The following is a 15,687-nucleotide window of genomic DNA, read 5'->3' as shown; positions in this document are numbered from 1 at the left end:
CCGGCACCGGCCTAACCCCTTGGCAGGCTCTGATACCGGCCTCTCTAAGGCCCCAGCACCAGCCTTGCCTCATGGGAGGCTCCGATTCCGGCCTCACTGGCCCCAGCATCAGCCTAACCCCTCAGCAGGCTCCGATCCCGACCTCAGAGGCCCCAGTACTGGCCTTGCCTCACAGCAGGCTCCAATCCCGGCCTTGTTGGCCCCGGCCACCGGCCTAACCTGTCAGCAGGCTCCAATCCCGGCCTCAAAGGCCCCAGAACTGGCCTTGCCTCATGGCATGATCCGATCCCGGCTTCACTGGCCCAGCAACGGCCTAACCACTTGGCAAATTCCAATCCCGGCCTCGGAGGCTCCAGCACTGGCCTTGCTTCACGACAGGCTCCAATCCCAGCTTTGCTGTGTCTGTCACTGGCCTCACCCCTCGGCAGGCTCTAATCCGAGCACCCTCTTCGCCCAACCATTTGTCCCACTTTCTTGAGGGTGCGTGGTGGTAGCATTCTGCCTCTGGGGTCATTACTTCAAAGGTTCCAGGTGTAATGCATCAGATCTCTGCCTCCCCTGAGTACTGGCCACTGCCATTGCCACTGTCTCCACCATTTCAAATCTTTCCCAAGCTCTTTTTCCACTCTGAATGTTGTCCAGTGTTCCTAAGCATGCACGATGGTAGCATTCAACCTTTGGTGTAATTTCTCCAAAAAAAAATAATAATAAGGTTGGTAGGCTCTGATTTCTGCTTCTCCTGAATACAAGACTCCACCGCCAACATGGAGACCACTTTCAACACCGCCTTTCTTCTTGGTCTCCGCTAAAGTCTCTCTCCTTACAGGTGATGTCCAAGATTCTTAACAATGTAGAGAAGAAGCAGTCCTCCTTAGCGGGGAATTTTTCCAATAATTTCAGTTCATTTGGATAAGTTTTGTCTGCATCTCCAGTATCCTGGCATCCGCCACGGCCTCCTTGACCCCTCTCCAATATTTTCCTTTTTTTCTTTTTCTTTTCCTTTTTTACAGGGTCCTTCCGGGTGGAAAGGGGGTCCGCCTAGGGGTGCCCCACCAGCGCCTGCCCACCCGCCCAGGGTCGGGGCCAGAGGCCCGGACCACAGGGTCCTTCCGGGTGGAGAGGGGGTCGCCAAAGGGTGCCCCGCCAGCTCCTGCCCACTCGCCCAGGGTCGGGGCCAGAGGCCCGGACCACAGGGTCCTTCCGGGTGGAGAGGGGGTTGCCTAGGGGTGCCCCGCCAGCGCCTGCCCACCCACCCAGGGTCGGGGCCAGAGGCGTCCTGTGAAGCTGGTTTTGAACCTGTGCGATCCTCCTGTCTCAGCCTCCCAAGTACAAACATGTACCACCACACCTGGCTGAGACCCTGTTTCAAAATAAATAATAAAAAGAAGCTGGGCATGGTGGTGCACGTGTGTAGTTCCAGCATTTGGGAGGCTGAGACACAGGAGGATCGCAGTTCATGGACAGCCTCAACTATTTAGTGAGGTCCTTTGCAACACAGTGAGACCCTATTTCCAAATAAAAAATTAAAAATAGGGCTGAGGGTGTAGTTCAGAGGTAGAATGTTCTTGGGTTCCAACCCCGGTACAAAAATTAAAAAAAGGAGAGAGATCACTTGTGAATTTGTTGCTAATTCACAGTGAACGATTCAAAAGCAACATGGTCCCTTGGCTAGTTGGGCTCTCAGTGGCATAATTCTAGTACTTGGGAATATGAGACAGGAGGATTGCAGGTTCAAGGCCAGCCTCAGCAACTTAGACCCTCAGCAATTTAGTGGGACCCTGTTTCAAAATAAAAATAATAAAAAAAATATAAAGGAGCTGGGCATGATGGTGCATGCTTGTAATCCAAGTACTTGGGAGGCTGAGACAGGAGGATCGCACGTTCACCGCCAGCCTCAGCTGCTTAGTGAGGCCCTCTGCAACTTAGTGACAACCTGTTTCAAAAAAGAAAATGAGAGCCGGGCGTGGTGGCGCATGCTTGTAATACCCGCGCTTGGGAGGCAGAAACAGGAGGATCACGCAGGTTCGAAGCCAGCCACGCTGGCTTAAGAGACCCTGTTTTCACATTAAAAAGTATAAAAATAGGTCTGGGAGTGTAGCCGGAGGTAGAAGGGCTTCCAGGAACCCCAGTACCACCAAAAATAAATAAATAAATAAAAATAAAGAAAGAAAAGAAAAGAATAAAATAGGGCTGGGAGTATAGTTGGAAGTAGAATGCCCCTGGGTTATATCTCTAATATCACAAAAATAAAAAAGGGTATGTATGGTGGCACACAATTGTAACTCCAATAACAGAAAAAAAAAAAAAAAAAAAAAAAAAAACAAGCATGCCACTAAGCTTGAGTTCCTTTTTTTTTTTTCGGGTGGTACTGGGGGTGGAACCCAGAGGCTATCTACCTCCAGGCAATACTCCCAGACCTATTATTTTATTTTATTTTATTTGGAAACAGGGTCTCACTAAATTGCTGAGAGCCTCACTAAGTAGCTGAGGTTGACTTCGAACCCATGCGATCCTTCTGTCTCAGCCTCCCAAATGCGGGGATTACAAGCGTGCGCCACCACGCCCGGCTTTTTTTTTTTTTTTTTTTTTTTTTTTTTGTGGTACTAGGAATTGAATCCAGGGGCATTCTACTTCCGAGCTAAAACGGGGGGTTTCTTCTGAGCCCCCAAGATGAAGCGGGGGTTTCTTGAGAAGAAACCCGGAGTTTCATCAAAGATGAACCGGAGTTTCTTGAGAAGAAACTCGGCGTTTCCTTACTGGGTTCTTGTCTGCGGTGAGCTAAGAATGACACCGGCAGAGCCGGGCGTGGTGGCGCACGCTTGTAATCCCCGAGCTTGGGAGGCGGAGACAGGAGGATCGCTCAGGTTCAAAGCCAGCCACGCTGGCTTAAGAGACCCTGTTTCCAAATATTAAAAAAAAAACAACCTATAAAATAGGTCTGGGAGTGTAGCCTGGAGGTAGAAGGGCTTCCAGGAACCCCAGTACCACAAAGAAGAAAAAAAAAAAAAAGACACCCGCAGACTGCAGGAAGGGGAGTAAATAGTTTATTGGAAGCAGCAGGGAATAGGAAAAAGTGGCCGAACACCCGAAGGGTGTGTCCAGCAGCTGCCTTCAGGACAATACTTGAGAGTAGCCCAAGCCAAATGCCTTCAGTTACAAGCTGCTTTCTTCCAGAGTCCACACAATCTGCCAGAAAGGAGGTGCAGGTCACCCCTAGGCTAGGGGCCCTGGTTGGCCTTGATGTCCAACAGAGGCCTTCAGGTCACTACCCAAGTGTAGGCCGGGCCTCGTGCCCTCAATTGCACTCTGCCTTCTCTCAAGGCTAATGTGACCTGCGAGAGAGAGAGAGAGAGAGAGAGAGAGAGAGAGAGAGAGAGAGAGAGAGAGAGAGAGAAAAGCTCCCCAAAGGGAAGGGGTTCCCTCTAAAACCCCGTTTTGGTGGCTGTGCTACAGGTTTTATAGATGTCTGCATGTCCTCTGTTGGTTGTGGTGAGTTTGGAATTCGGGGAATTCTGGGAAGCAGCTCTCAGAATTTGCATAGGGTATTTGCATGTCCTTTGAAGAGTCTCCTTTCAGTAGGAGTGTCAGACTTGCTCCAGTGATGTCTCCTGGTTTTGTTGATTAGTAAACAGTTGGTTTTGTGAAGCTTTGGTCCTTCTTATCTCTGAACCTTGGCCCCTCACCCCTCAGGAAATTAAGTTTTTTCTACTGAGGCCTCTTCCCTATCTGCCTATTTCCTTTCTATCTCCTCAGAGCTACACAATCAGTCCTATTTTTTATTCTTTTTTTTTTTTTTTTTTTTTTTTTTTTGCGGGCCTGGGAATGGAACCCAGGAGCATTTGACCTCTGAGCTACACCCCCTGCCCTATTTTTTATTCTTTATTTTGAAAGCAGGTCTCACTGAGTTGCAGAGGGCCTCAATAAGTAGCTGAGGCTGTCTGTGAACTGCGATCCTCCAGTCTCAGCCTCCCGAATGCTGGGATTACAAGTGTGCGCCACCACGCCCAGCTTATTCTTTATTTTGAAACAGGGTCTCACTAAGTTGTGGAGGGCCTAAGCAGCTGAAGCTGGCTGGGAACCCAGATCCTCCTGTCTCAGCCTGTACTTTTATCATTTAGCTTCTAACTTAATTTATTTTAATTTCTGCATTACTGGGTATTGATCCTAGGATGGCTTTACCTCTCAGCCATAGCCCCAGTCCAATTTTTTTGGGGGGGAGGGTACTGGAGATTCTACCTTGAGCTACACCCCCAGCTCTTTTTAGTTTTTATTTTGAAACAAGGTTCAAAAAGAGGTTCAAAGTCAGCCTCTGCAACTAACTTAGTATAGCTCTCAGCAACTTAGTGAGGCCATTTCCAAATACAAAATGAAAAAGTATGGCTGGAGGTGTAGCTTGGAGGTAGGATGCCCCTGGGTTCAATTCCTAGTATGAAAACAAGCAAACAACAAGCAAACAACAAAAACAAAAGCGGAGTGAGTGGCAGTCCCTCCCCAGGAGGGGCGATGTCTTACTCCCCACCAGGATCTCTGGGATCCCGGGCAGGCAGGAGGTGGGTGGGGGAGAGGCACCCTGTTTCAGGCTGTCAAGGGTGACAGTTTGGGTCCCCAGCCCTGTAGACAAGGGTGGCAGAAGGGCCCCGGTTTTCTCCATGGTGTTTGGCTAGAATGGGGCGGGCGGCTCTTTTCCATGAGTTTCCTGTCTTGCTAAATTGCCTCTATCTTGGCGGCTTCTTCTCCTTCTCCTTCTCCTTCTCCTTCTCCTTCTCCTTCTCCTTCTCCTTCTCCTTCTCCTTCTCCTTCTCCTTCTCCTTCTCCTCCTCCTCCTCCTCCTCCTCCTCCTCCTCCTCCTCCTCCTCCTCCTCCTCCTCCTCCTCCTCTTCCTCCTTCTTTCTTGTACTGGGAGTGGAACCCAGGGGCTTTTCTACCTCCGGGCTATACTCCCTGACCTATTTTATACTTTATTTGGAAACAGGGTCTCACTAAGTTATCGAGAGCCTCACTAAGTAGCCGAGGCTGGCTTCGAACCTGGGCGATCCTCTCATCTCAGCCTCCCAAGCGCAGGGATTACAAGCATCTGCCACCACGCCCGGCTATCTTGGCCTCTTCTGGGACTCTGCTTTTCTATCTGCTCCCACTGGCATTCCAGAAGGGGCTGGCTTCTCCAGCACCCAGCCTGGGAGATCTGAAAAGAAAAGCCAGGGAGTTTGCTGCCGTGCTGTTCCGCAGATGCCCAGGAGCCAGCCCGTCTGCTCTCTTCTTTTCGCTGCTCAGAACCTGCTTGTATTTGTTTTATATGCAGCGGTCAAGGTTTTGCCTGTACAGTCACAAACCACCTAATGATGTTTTGGTCAGAGTTGGAGGATATGCCTGTCCGTCACTGGAGGTCCCACAGGTTATAATTCTGATGTGCGAGTCACAACGCAGAACATTCCTCACATGGTTGTGGTGATGCTGGCGTAAATAGCTGCATAAAAGTATAGCCCAAGCCGGGCGTGGTGGCGCAGGCTTGTAATCCCTGCATTCGGGAGGCTGAGACCTGGAGGATCGCGGTTCGCGGACAGCCTCAGCTACTTAGTGAGGCCCTCTGCAACTCAGCGAGACCCGGTTTTAAAATAAAGAATAAGAAATTGGGCAGGGGGTGTAGCTCGGAGGTCAAACACCTCTGGGTTCCATTCCCAGACACCCCCCCCCCAAATGGTTGGGGGTATAACTCAGAGATAGAATGTTCCTGGGTTCAGTCCCTAGTACCACACACAGATACAAACAAACAAAAAAAAGTATAGCCCATACAATTAGTACAGTATGTGATACTTGCTAATAAAGAACGACTAAGCTGGGTGTGGTGGCGCATGCTTGTAATTCCAGTACTTGGGAGGCTGAGACAGGAGGATCGCGCAGGTTCGAAGCCAGCCTCAGCTACTTAGTGAGGGAGGCCCTTTGCAATTCATTGAAACTGTTTATTTATCTTTTGTGTGTGTGTGTGTGTGTGTGTGTGTGTGTGTGTGTGTGGTACTAGAGGTGGAACCCAGGGGCTTTTCTACCTCTGGGCTACACTCTAAGACCTATTTTATACTTTATTTGGAAACAGGGCCTCACTAAGTTGCTGAGAGCTTCACTTAGTAGCTGAGGCTGGCTTTGAACCTGTGCGATCCTCCTGTTTCAGCCTCCCTGGTGCTGGGATTAAAAGCATGCCATATCACAATGCCCAGGTGAGACTCTGTTTCAAAAAAATAAAAAATAAGCCAGGCATGGTGGCTCACGTTTGTAATTCGGGAGGCTGAGACAGGAGGATCGTGGTTCGTGGAAAGTCTCAACTACTTAGTGAGGCCCTCTGCAACTCAGGGAGAAACGGTTTCAAAATAAAGAATAAAAAACAGGGCAAGGGTTGTAGCTCAGAGGTCAAATGCCCCTGGGTTTCATCCCTAGGCTCGCAAAAAAAAAAAAAAAAAAAAAAAAAAAAAAAAAAAAAATATATATATATATATATATATATATATATATATATATATGGCTGGGGTGTAGTTTGGAGGTAGAATGCCCCTGGGTTCCATCCCCATTTCTAAAAATTAATAAGTAAGTAAATAAATAAATAAAAGAATAAAAAGAGAGCTGGGGTAGAATCTCCTGGGTTCCATCTCCAGTACTGCAAAAATAAATAAATACATACATACATACATACATACATACATACATACATACATAACGCCGGGCATGGTGGTGCATGCTTGTAATCCCCGCGCTTGGGAGGCTGAGACAGGAGGATCGCACAAGTTCGAAGCCAGCCTCAGCTACTTAGGCTTTCAGCAACTTAGTGAGACCCTGTTTCCAAAGAAAATATAAAAGAAAGGTCTGGGAGTATAGCCCGGAGGTAGAAAGTCTCTGGGTTCTACCCCTAGTACCACCAAAAAATAAAATAAAATAAAATAAAATAAAATAAAATAAAATGAATATAGCTACTTAGTAAAGCCATTCATTAAAAAAATAAAAATAATAAATAAATAAATAAATAACTATAATGAATGACTATGTTACTGGCTTACATTATTTCCTGAACTGTACCTTTTGTGGTTATTTAGAGTGTGCTCTTTCTACTTACAATTAAAAAGAAAAAAGAAAAGAAAAGAGGATTGTAGCTTCCAGGCCAGCCGCAGCAACTTAGGGAAAATTTGTTTCCAAATAAAAAGGGCAAGGAGTATAGCTCGGAGGCAGAAGGCCCCTGGATTCAATCCCTAGTACCAAGTCAAACAAACACAAACAAGAACAAGAACAACAACAAAAAACTTAGCCAGGTATGGTGGCATATGCCTGAAAGTCCAGTACTTGGGAGGCTGATGAGGAGATAGAAAGGAAATAGGCAGATAGGAAAAAGGCCTTGGTAGAAAAAAGTTAATTTCCTGAGTTTCCTGAGGGGCGACAAGTGCCTGAAACTCCAAAGGCTCAGAGATAAGAAGGCCAGAGCTTCACAAAGAAATCTGTTTACTAATCAACAAATCCAGGAGCCAGCACAGAGCAAGTCGGACACTCCTACTGAATGAAAGGAGACCCTTCAAAGAACTTACAAATGCCCTATGCAAATTCTCCTTGGAATCCCAAAAGTCACCCTAACCAAAAACGGACTTGCAAGCGGTCAGGCCTTGGCCAGTCGGATGGCAAAGGGGGGACTTTCCCACTCGGGACCCCCTCCCCTTTTGAGGAGCTGTTCTCTCTCTCTCTCTCAGGTCGTGTTGGCCCTGAGAGAAGGCAGAGTGCATCTGAGGGCACGTGGCTCGGGCGACTCTCGAGTAGTGACCTGAAGGCCTCTGCTGGACATCATGGCTGGCCAGGCCCCTAGGGGTGACCTGTACCTCTTTTCTGGCAGATCGTGTGGACTCTGGGAGAAAGTAGTTTGCAACTGATGGGCACTTGGCTCGGGCGACACTCGGGTAGTGACCCTGAAGGCAGCTACTGGACTCCGGAGTTCCGACCGCCCCTATGGGGTGTTCAGCCACTTTTCTCTATTCCCTTCTGGCAGATCGCATGGGCTCCAGAAGAAAGCAGCCTGCACCTGAAGGCAATTCGGCTTGGGCTACTCTCAAGTAATGTCCTGAAGGCAGCTGCTGGACCCAGAGTTCCAGCCCCTTTGGGGGTGTTCAGCCACCCTTGCCCCATTCCCTGCTGCTTCCAATAAACCTTTTACTCCCCTTCCTGAGGTCTGCGGGTGTCATTCTTCGCTCTCCGTAGACAAGAACTCGCCGGGTTTTCTCGCAAGAAACCCCCGTTTTACAAAGACAGGAAGATTGCAGATTTGACGCCTTAGAAACATAGACTCTCGGCAACCTAGCGAGACCCTGTTTCAAAACAAAAACTAAAAAGAGCCAGCATTTGGGAGGCTGAGACCAGAGGATCAAAGTTCAGGGACAGCCTCAGCTACTTAGTGAGGCCCTTTGCAACTCAGTGAGACCCTGTTTCAAAATAAAGAATAAAAAATAGGGTTGGGAGTGCAGCTCAGAGGTAGAATGCCCCTGGGTTCCATCCCTGGTACCACCCCAAAAAAAAAAAAAAAAAAAAAAAAAAAGAAAAAGCTTGCCCATAAAACAGTATGCTGTGTTATGCCGGCAGAAACCTCGCACATCCTGTGTTTAGCAGCTCTCTTGATTACATCTCTCGATTATAGCCTTTTCTCTTGTGCTTGATGTAATCTTGTGTTGTTTTCTCACGGTGGCCCTGGAAGCAACAAGCTGTGCGCCCATGTGAACGCACACAAGCACACACACACCCCTGTGGCTGGCAAGGCCATGTGGATTTGTGTAGGGACACTCTTTGATGTTTATACAGGGAGGACAGACCTATCAATGCCTTTCTCAGCAGCCTCCAGTCATTAAGCCCTGCTGGACTGTACTTAGAAGTGGGACAGGAAAGACTGTCTATTCCATCTCGGTCTGGGTGGGAAGTCCTGTTGATTTTTACTTTTTTTTTTTTTTTTTTTTCTGGTACTGGGGTTCCTGGAAGCCCTTCTACCTCCGGGCTACACTCCCAGACCTATTTTATACATTTTTTTATTTTTGGAAACAGGGTCTCTTAAGTCAGCGCGGCTGGCTTCGAACCTGCGGATCCTCCTGTCTCCACCTCCCAAGTGAGGGGATTACAAGTGTGCGCCACCACGCCCGGCACTTTTTTTTATTTTATTTATTTATTTTTTGTGGTACTGGGGGTTGAACCCAGGGGCATTCTCCCTCTGAGCTATACCCCCAGCCCTATTTATTTATTTATTTATTTATTTATTTATTTATTTATTTATTTTGCAGTATTGGGGATGGAACCCAGGGGCATTCTACCTCCGAGCTACACCCCCAGCCCTATTTTTTATTCTTTATTTTGAAACAGGGTCTCACTGAGTTGCAAAGGGCCTAAGTAGCTGAGGCTGTCCTAAACTGCAGTCCTCCTGTCTCAGCCTCCTGAGTGCTCCAGCTTTGCACCTTCTGAGAATATGCTACAATGGCAATATGTGACCCCCACACAACACGTGCGGCCCCAGGTTCGTTCTGGCCAACGAATTACGACGCTTGTGCTTCTGGAGCAGAGCATTGCATTGCCGGCGTGGATTCTGCGCGCCGCAGAGGCTGACGCCATTCAAGATGGCTTGCTGCTGGTCTGTGGTTCTGGGTGTTAGAATGAGGAGACAAGGCCTGGCGTGGTGGCGCACGCTTGTAATCCCTGCGCTTGGGAGGCGGAGACAGGAGGACCGCGCAGGTTCGAAGCCAGCCGCGCTGGCTTAAGAGACCCTGTTTCCAAATAAAAATATAAAATAGATCTGGGAGTGTAGCCCGGAGGTAGAAGGGTTTTAGAAGGGTTTCCAGGAACCCCAGTACCACCACCAGAAACAAAAAAAGAATGAGAAAACATAGAACAGAGCCCATAGCCACCCTTAATGGACAGGTAGTGTTATGAACAGGAAATTTATATGTTAAAACCCTTACCCCAAATATGGTATTTGGAGATGGAGCCTTTTGGGAAGTAATTATGATTAAATGAGGCCCTAAGAATGGGGGGTCGGTCAATAGGACTAGCGTTGTATAAGAATAGATACCACCCTGTTCTTGGGAGACTGAGATGTGAGGATTTTGGGGTTTATAGCCAGCCTCGGCAACTTTTAGAGACCTCAAGAACTTAGCAAGAACCTTGTTTCAAAATAAAAAATAAAAAAAGGGCAGGCGTGGTGGCGCACGCTTGTAATCCCAGCATTTGGGGGGCTGAGACAGGAGGATCACGCACGGTTTGAGGCGTCCGGCCTCAGCTGCTTAAGTGAGGCCCTTTGCAACTCACTGAGACCCGGTTTCAAAAATAAAGAATTAAAAATAGGGCTGGGGGTGGGTGTAGCTCAGATGTTGAATACCTCTGGGTTCCATCCCCAACATCACAATAATAAATAAATAAATAATTAAATAATAAAAATGGATGGAGTCAGAGTGTTTTTGTGCCCCTGCCCTTTCCTGTTTCCTGTCTCTCCCCACCTTCCCTCCCCAGGAAAAGTCTATGTGAGGACAGGGCTGGATGACAGCTGTTTTCAAGAGGAAGTGCCCTTCCCAGAAAGCGAATTGGCCAGAACCTTGGTCTTGGATTTCTTGTCTCCAGGACAGTGAGAAAATCAAATCTGCTGCTTCTGCCGTTCTTCTGTTCTTCCTCGCAGGGTCTCGTTACTGTAGCCTGAGCCGACTTTGCCTGTGCCAGGTGGTCTGAGCAAATGCCCCTGTGAGCTGTTGTAAGCTACAGAGACTTCAGTGTTTGTTTATTACGTTAGAGTAACTGAGACTCTCTGGGTGGACCCAGCGCCTCTGACTGAAGGGGAAAGAGAGAGACACATTGAAACAGAAGCTGTCTGCTTTACAAAGATACCTGGAATGAGCCGGGTGGTGGCGCACCCGTGTAATCCCAGCATTCGGGAGTCTGAGACCTGGAGGATCACGGTTCTCGGACAGCCTCAGCTACTTAGCGAGGCCCTCTGCAACTCAGTGAGACCCGGTTTCAAAATAAAGAATAAAAAAATAGGGCTGGAGATGTCACTCAGAGGTAGACTGCCCCTGGGTTCCATCCCCAGACCCGCAAAAAAAAAAAAAAAAAAAAAAAAAAACAAAACCAAAGATACCTGGAATGAATACTCATACCGTGGGGTTTTCAGGTCTGGATCCCACTGGCAGTTTGGTAGCAAGGCCTGCGGAGGCTGGTGACGCTCTACAAGAGAGAACGATATGTTTTACCAGGTCTGGATGGCTAAAACAAATGACATGAATGAATTTTGCAGGATGGGGATTGAGCCCAGGGACCCTCTACCAGTAAACTACCTCCCCCACCCTTTTTCTTTTTTATTTGGAGACAGGGTCTTGTTTAGGTGCCCAGGTTGGCCTCAAATTTGTGATGCTTCTTTTTTTTTTTTTGGTGGTACTGGGGTTCCTGGAAGCCCTTCTACCTCCGGGCTACACTCCCAGACCTATTTTATATTTTTGAAACAGGGTCTCTTACGCCAGCGCGGCTGGCTTCGAACCTGCGCGATCCTCCTGTCTCCGCCTCCCAAGCGCGGGGATGACAAGCGTGCGCCACCACGCCCGGCTAAATTTGTGATGCTTCTACTGCAGCCTCCCAAGAAACAGGCATTCAAGCATCTTGAAACAAACTTAAAAAAACAAACGATAAAGCCTGTAGTATCTGGCTCTAGCTGAGATTAGCCAGCCAGCACCGAAACAGAGAAATATAAACGGGACTCCTAAAAGCCTGGACGAATGTAAACAAGGGCATGAGAAGACCAGGCGCACTGGCAGGAAATATTTGCAAAACATGTATTATCTATTAAAGGGCTGTTATCCAAAATATACAAAGAACTCTTTTTGTGTGTGTGTGTGTGTGTGTGTGTGGTACTGGGGGTGGAACCCAGGGACTTTCTACTTCCGGGCTACACTCCCAGACCTATTTTTATATTTTATTTTGAAAGTGTCTTGCTAGGTTGTTGTGAGTCTCACTACTTGCTGAGGTTGTCCTCCAACCTGTGATCCTCCTATCTCAGCCTCCCAAGTGCTGGGATTACAAGTGTGCGCCACCATGCCCGGCTCCTACAAAGAGCTCTTAAAGCACACCATAAAATAATAAACAACCCGATTTTAAAAATACTGAGAAGATATGAATAGACACCTCATCAACAGATAGCAAATAAATACATGTAAAGATGTTCAAACTCCATGCTTGCCTGTCATCCCAGCACTTGGGAGGCTGAGATAGGAGGATCACAGGTTGGAGGACAACCTCAGCAAGTAGTGAGACTCACAGCAACCTAGCAAGACACTGTTTCAAAATAAAAATAAAATAGGCCAGGCGTGGTGGCGCACGCTTGTCATCCCAGCATTCGGGAGGCTGAGACAGGAGGATCGCGGTTCGCGGACAGCCTCAGCTACTTAGTGAGGCCCTCTGCAACTCAGTGAGACCTGGTTTCAAAATAAAGAATAAAAAATAGGGCAGGGGCTGTAGCTCAGAGGTCAAATGCCCCTGGGTTCCATTCCCAGACCCGCAAAAAAAAAAAAAAAAAAAAAAAAAATTGCACTGTCACCTTGAAATCTTAAAAAAATTTTTTTAAAAATATAAAGAATAAAATAGGGCTGGGGTATAGCCCAAAGGTAGACTGTCCTTAGGTTCTATCCCCAGTACCAACACACACACACACACACACACACACACAGGTATGGTAACACATTCGCGGGGAGGAAAAAGTCCCACATACATTTTGCGGCCTGTCACTCCCAATTTCCTGAGAAATCTGTAAATCTCAAAGTTAACTAAAAACTCACTCACCTGTGATAATTACCTTGTGAGCTGTTAATTAACCACACCCAATAAATAGTTTAAGCAAGAGAGATATGATATCTTGTGAAATATGTGACGGGGATGTTCCATCGTTACCTGTCGAGGATCTGGAAAATGATCAGGCCGTCATAAACCATCTTGTGATCACCCGGCAGGTGCCACCCTCACGCTCCTTCCCGTATCTGGCTTCCACCAAGTTTAGTTAGAAGAGCCTGAAGCCCGTCTCTCTCCCTCTGCAGCTGGCCCGAACGCCACTGGACTGTGCGCTCCTTGTTTTCCTTAATATATCTCTGTGCCTCTGGGCTGCGTTTGTTCTTCCTTGTATGTCAAGGACTCTGGGATTTGGAACTGAGTTTCTGGGATTCTGGGAACTGAGTTTCTGGGATTCTGGGAACTGAGTTTCTGGGATTCGGAACTGAGTTTCTGGGATTCTGGAGCTCTCTTCCCTCCTGTAGCCCTTTCCTGAAACACGCAGTGCCTGCATCTGGAGAGGAGGGCAGCTTCTAGGGTCTGGGTTAGTTCTCTGTCCCCCATTTGGGGCAGAGAGACAGTGTGTCAGGACCGGAAGGCAGTTGGCTTCTTACAGGAGACCTGCATTCCTAGTGCATTTGAGGCAGCCACCGCCTAGGATTCCTGCCGTTGCATCAGAAGAAAGACAGGCAGAGAGAGAGAGACAGAGAGAGAGAGAGAGAGAGAGAGAGAGAGAGAGAGAGAGAGGATAGCTTTCTTTTTATTTATTTTTGCGGTACTGGGGATGGAACCCAGGGGCATTCTACCTCTGAGTGACACCCTCAGCCCTACCGAGTTTCCTTCCTTTCCTCCTTCCTTCCTTCCTTCCTTCCTTCCTTCCTTCCTTCCTTCCTTCCTTCCTTCCTTCCGTTGTGCCCAGTTCCTTTGTTCCAGAGAGACCAACAAGGAGCCGATTCGTATGCAAAAGCAAAGAGCCTTTATTCAATCATAAGCTTGGGTGCCCAACATGACATAAACCGACACGGCGGTCCAATACAGGGACCATGAGCATACTTTGGCTTTTATCTTTATACCGTTTTAGACAAAGAACCTCTATTGATTGGACAGTTCTCATGACCTTTACCGTGATTGGCTTAGAAGACCTATATAGCATTAGCTCTTCACAGGGGATTGGTTACTATGTTTCTGGGCAACTATCTCAAGGCTAGAGTCTATATTTTGACATGCTTTTCTTAACTTTCTAGAATATTACCACAACAGCTAGCCCATAGAATGTCATCTTGACCTGGTCAGGGAGGGACCACTAGACCACCGAGGACATCTTGTTTTTAGTCTTTGGGCATGGGGATCGAAAACAGCCCTTAGATCAGGCCTTTTAGTCATTTTCTTCAGCAATTTTTACTTAACCATTTAACTGCCACTTCACTTTCTTTCTTTGCAGGTCTGGGGATGGAACCCAGGGGCATTCTACTTCCGAGCTACACCCCCTGCCCTATTTTTTATTCTTTTTTCTTTTGAAACAGGGTCTCACTGAGTTGCGGAGGGCCTCACTAAGTAGCTGAGGCTGGCTGCGAACCACGATACTCTGGTCTCAGCCTCCCGAATGCCGGGATTACAAGCGTGAGCCACCACCCCTGGCTCTATTCTTTGTTGTTTTGTTTTTGTTTTTGTTTTTGGTGGTACTGGGGATAGAACCCAGAGGCTTTCTACCTCTGGGCTATACTCCCAGACCTTTTTTTTTTATATTTTATTTGGAAACAGGGTCTCACTAAGTTGCTGAGAGCCTCACTAAGTAGCTGAGGCTGGCTTCGAACCCGTGCGATACTCCTGTCTCAGCCTCCCAAATGCTAGGATTACAAGCATGTGCCACCACTCACAAGGATAGTTTACAAAGAAGAGCAAACCCCATGCTGGGATGCAGGGAGGAGGTGAGTGACTCACCAAAGTTGGAGTGACACTAAGTTAGAACCTATCTGTGCAAAACTCAGAGGAAGCCAGGTGTGGTGGCGCACACTTGTAATCCCAGTACTTGGGAGGCTGAGACTGGAGGATTGCAGATTCTCGGACAGCTTCAGCTACTTAGTGAGGCCCTGGGAAACTTAGTGAGACCTTGCTTCAAAATAAAGAATAAGATGGGCATGGTGGCACACGCTTGTAATCCCAGCATTCGGGAGGCAGAGACCCAAGGATCGCAGTTCGTGGACAGCTTCAGCTACTTAGTGAGGCCCTTCGCAACTCACTGAGACTCTGTTTCAAAAAATAAATAAATAAATAAATAAATAAATAAATAAATAAATAAATAAAAGACTAGCTGGGTGTGGTGGCGCACGCTTGCAATCCCTGTGCTTGGGAGGCTGAGACAGGAGGATCGCACAGATTCGAAGCCAGCCTCAGCTACTTAGTGAGGCTCTCAGCAACTTAGTGAGACCCTGTTTCCAAATAAAATATAAGATGGGTCTGGGAGTATAGCCCGGAGGTAGAAAGCCTCTGGGTTCCACCCCCGGTACCACACACACACACACACACACACACACACACACACACAAAATAAAAATAAATTTAATTTAATTAAAAAAAATAAAAGACTAAAAATAGGCTGGGAATGTAGCTTGGAGGTAGAATACCCTAGTTCCATCCCCAGCACCACAATAAGGAAAGAAAGAAAGAAAGAAAGAAAGAGAGAAAGAAAGAAAGAAAGAAAGAGAAGGAAGGAAAGGAATGAAGGAAGGAAGGAAGAAAGAAAGAATAAAAATAGAGCTAGGGTATAGCTCAGAGGTAGAATGTCCCTGGGTTCAATTCCCAGTACCAAAAGACAAACAGCCGAGCGTGGTGGCACATGCTTGTAATCCCTGCACTTGGGATACAGAGAAAGGAGGATTGCGCAGGTTGGAA

Source organism: Muscardinus avellanarius (assembly GCF_963383645.1).
Source record: "Muscardinus avellanarius genome assembly, chromosome: 16".
NCBI lineage: Eukaryota > Metazoa > Chordata > Mammalia > Rodentia > Gliridae > Muscardinus > Muscardinus avellanarius.
The sequence above is the reverse complement of the archived record's forward strand: the minus strand, read 5'-3'. Positions refer to the sequence as shown.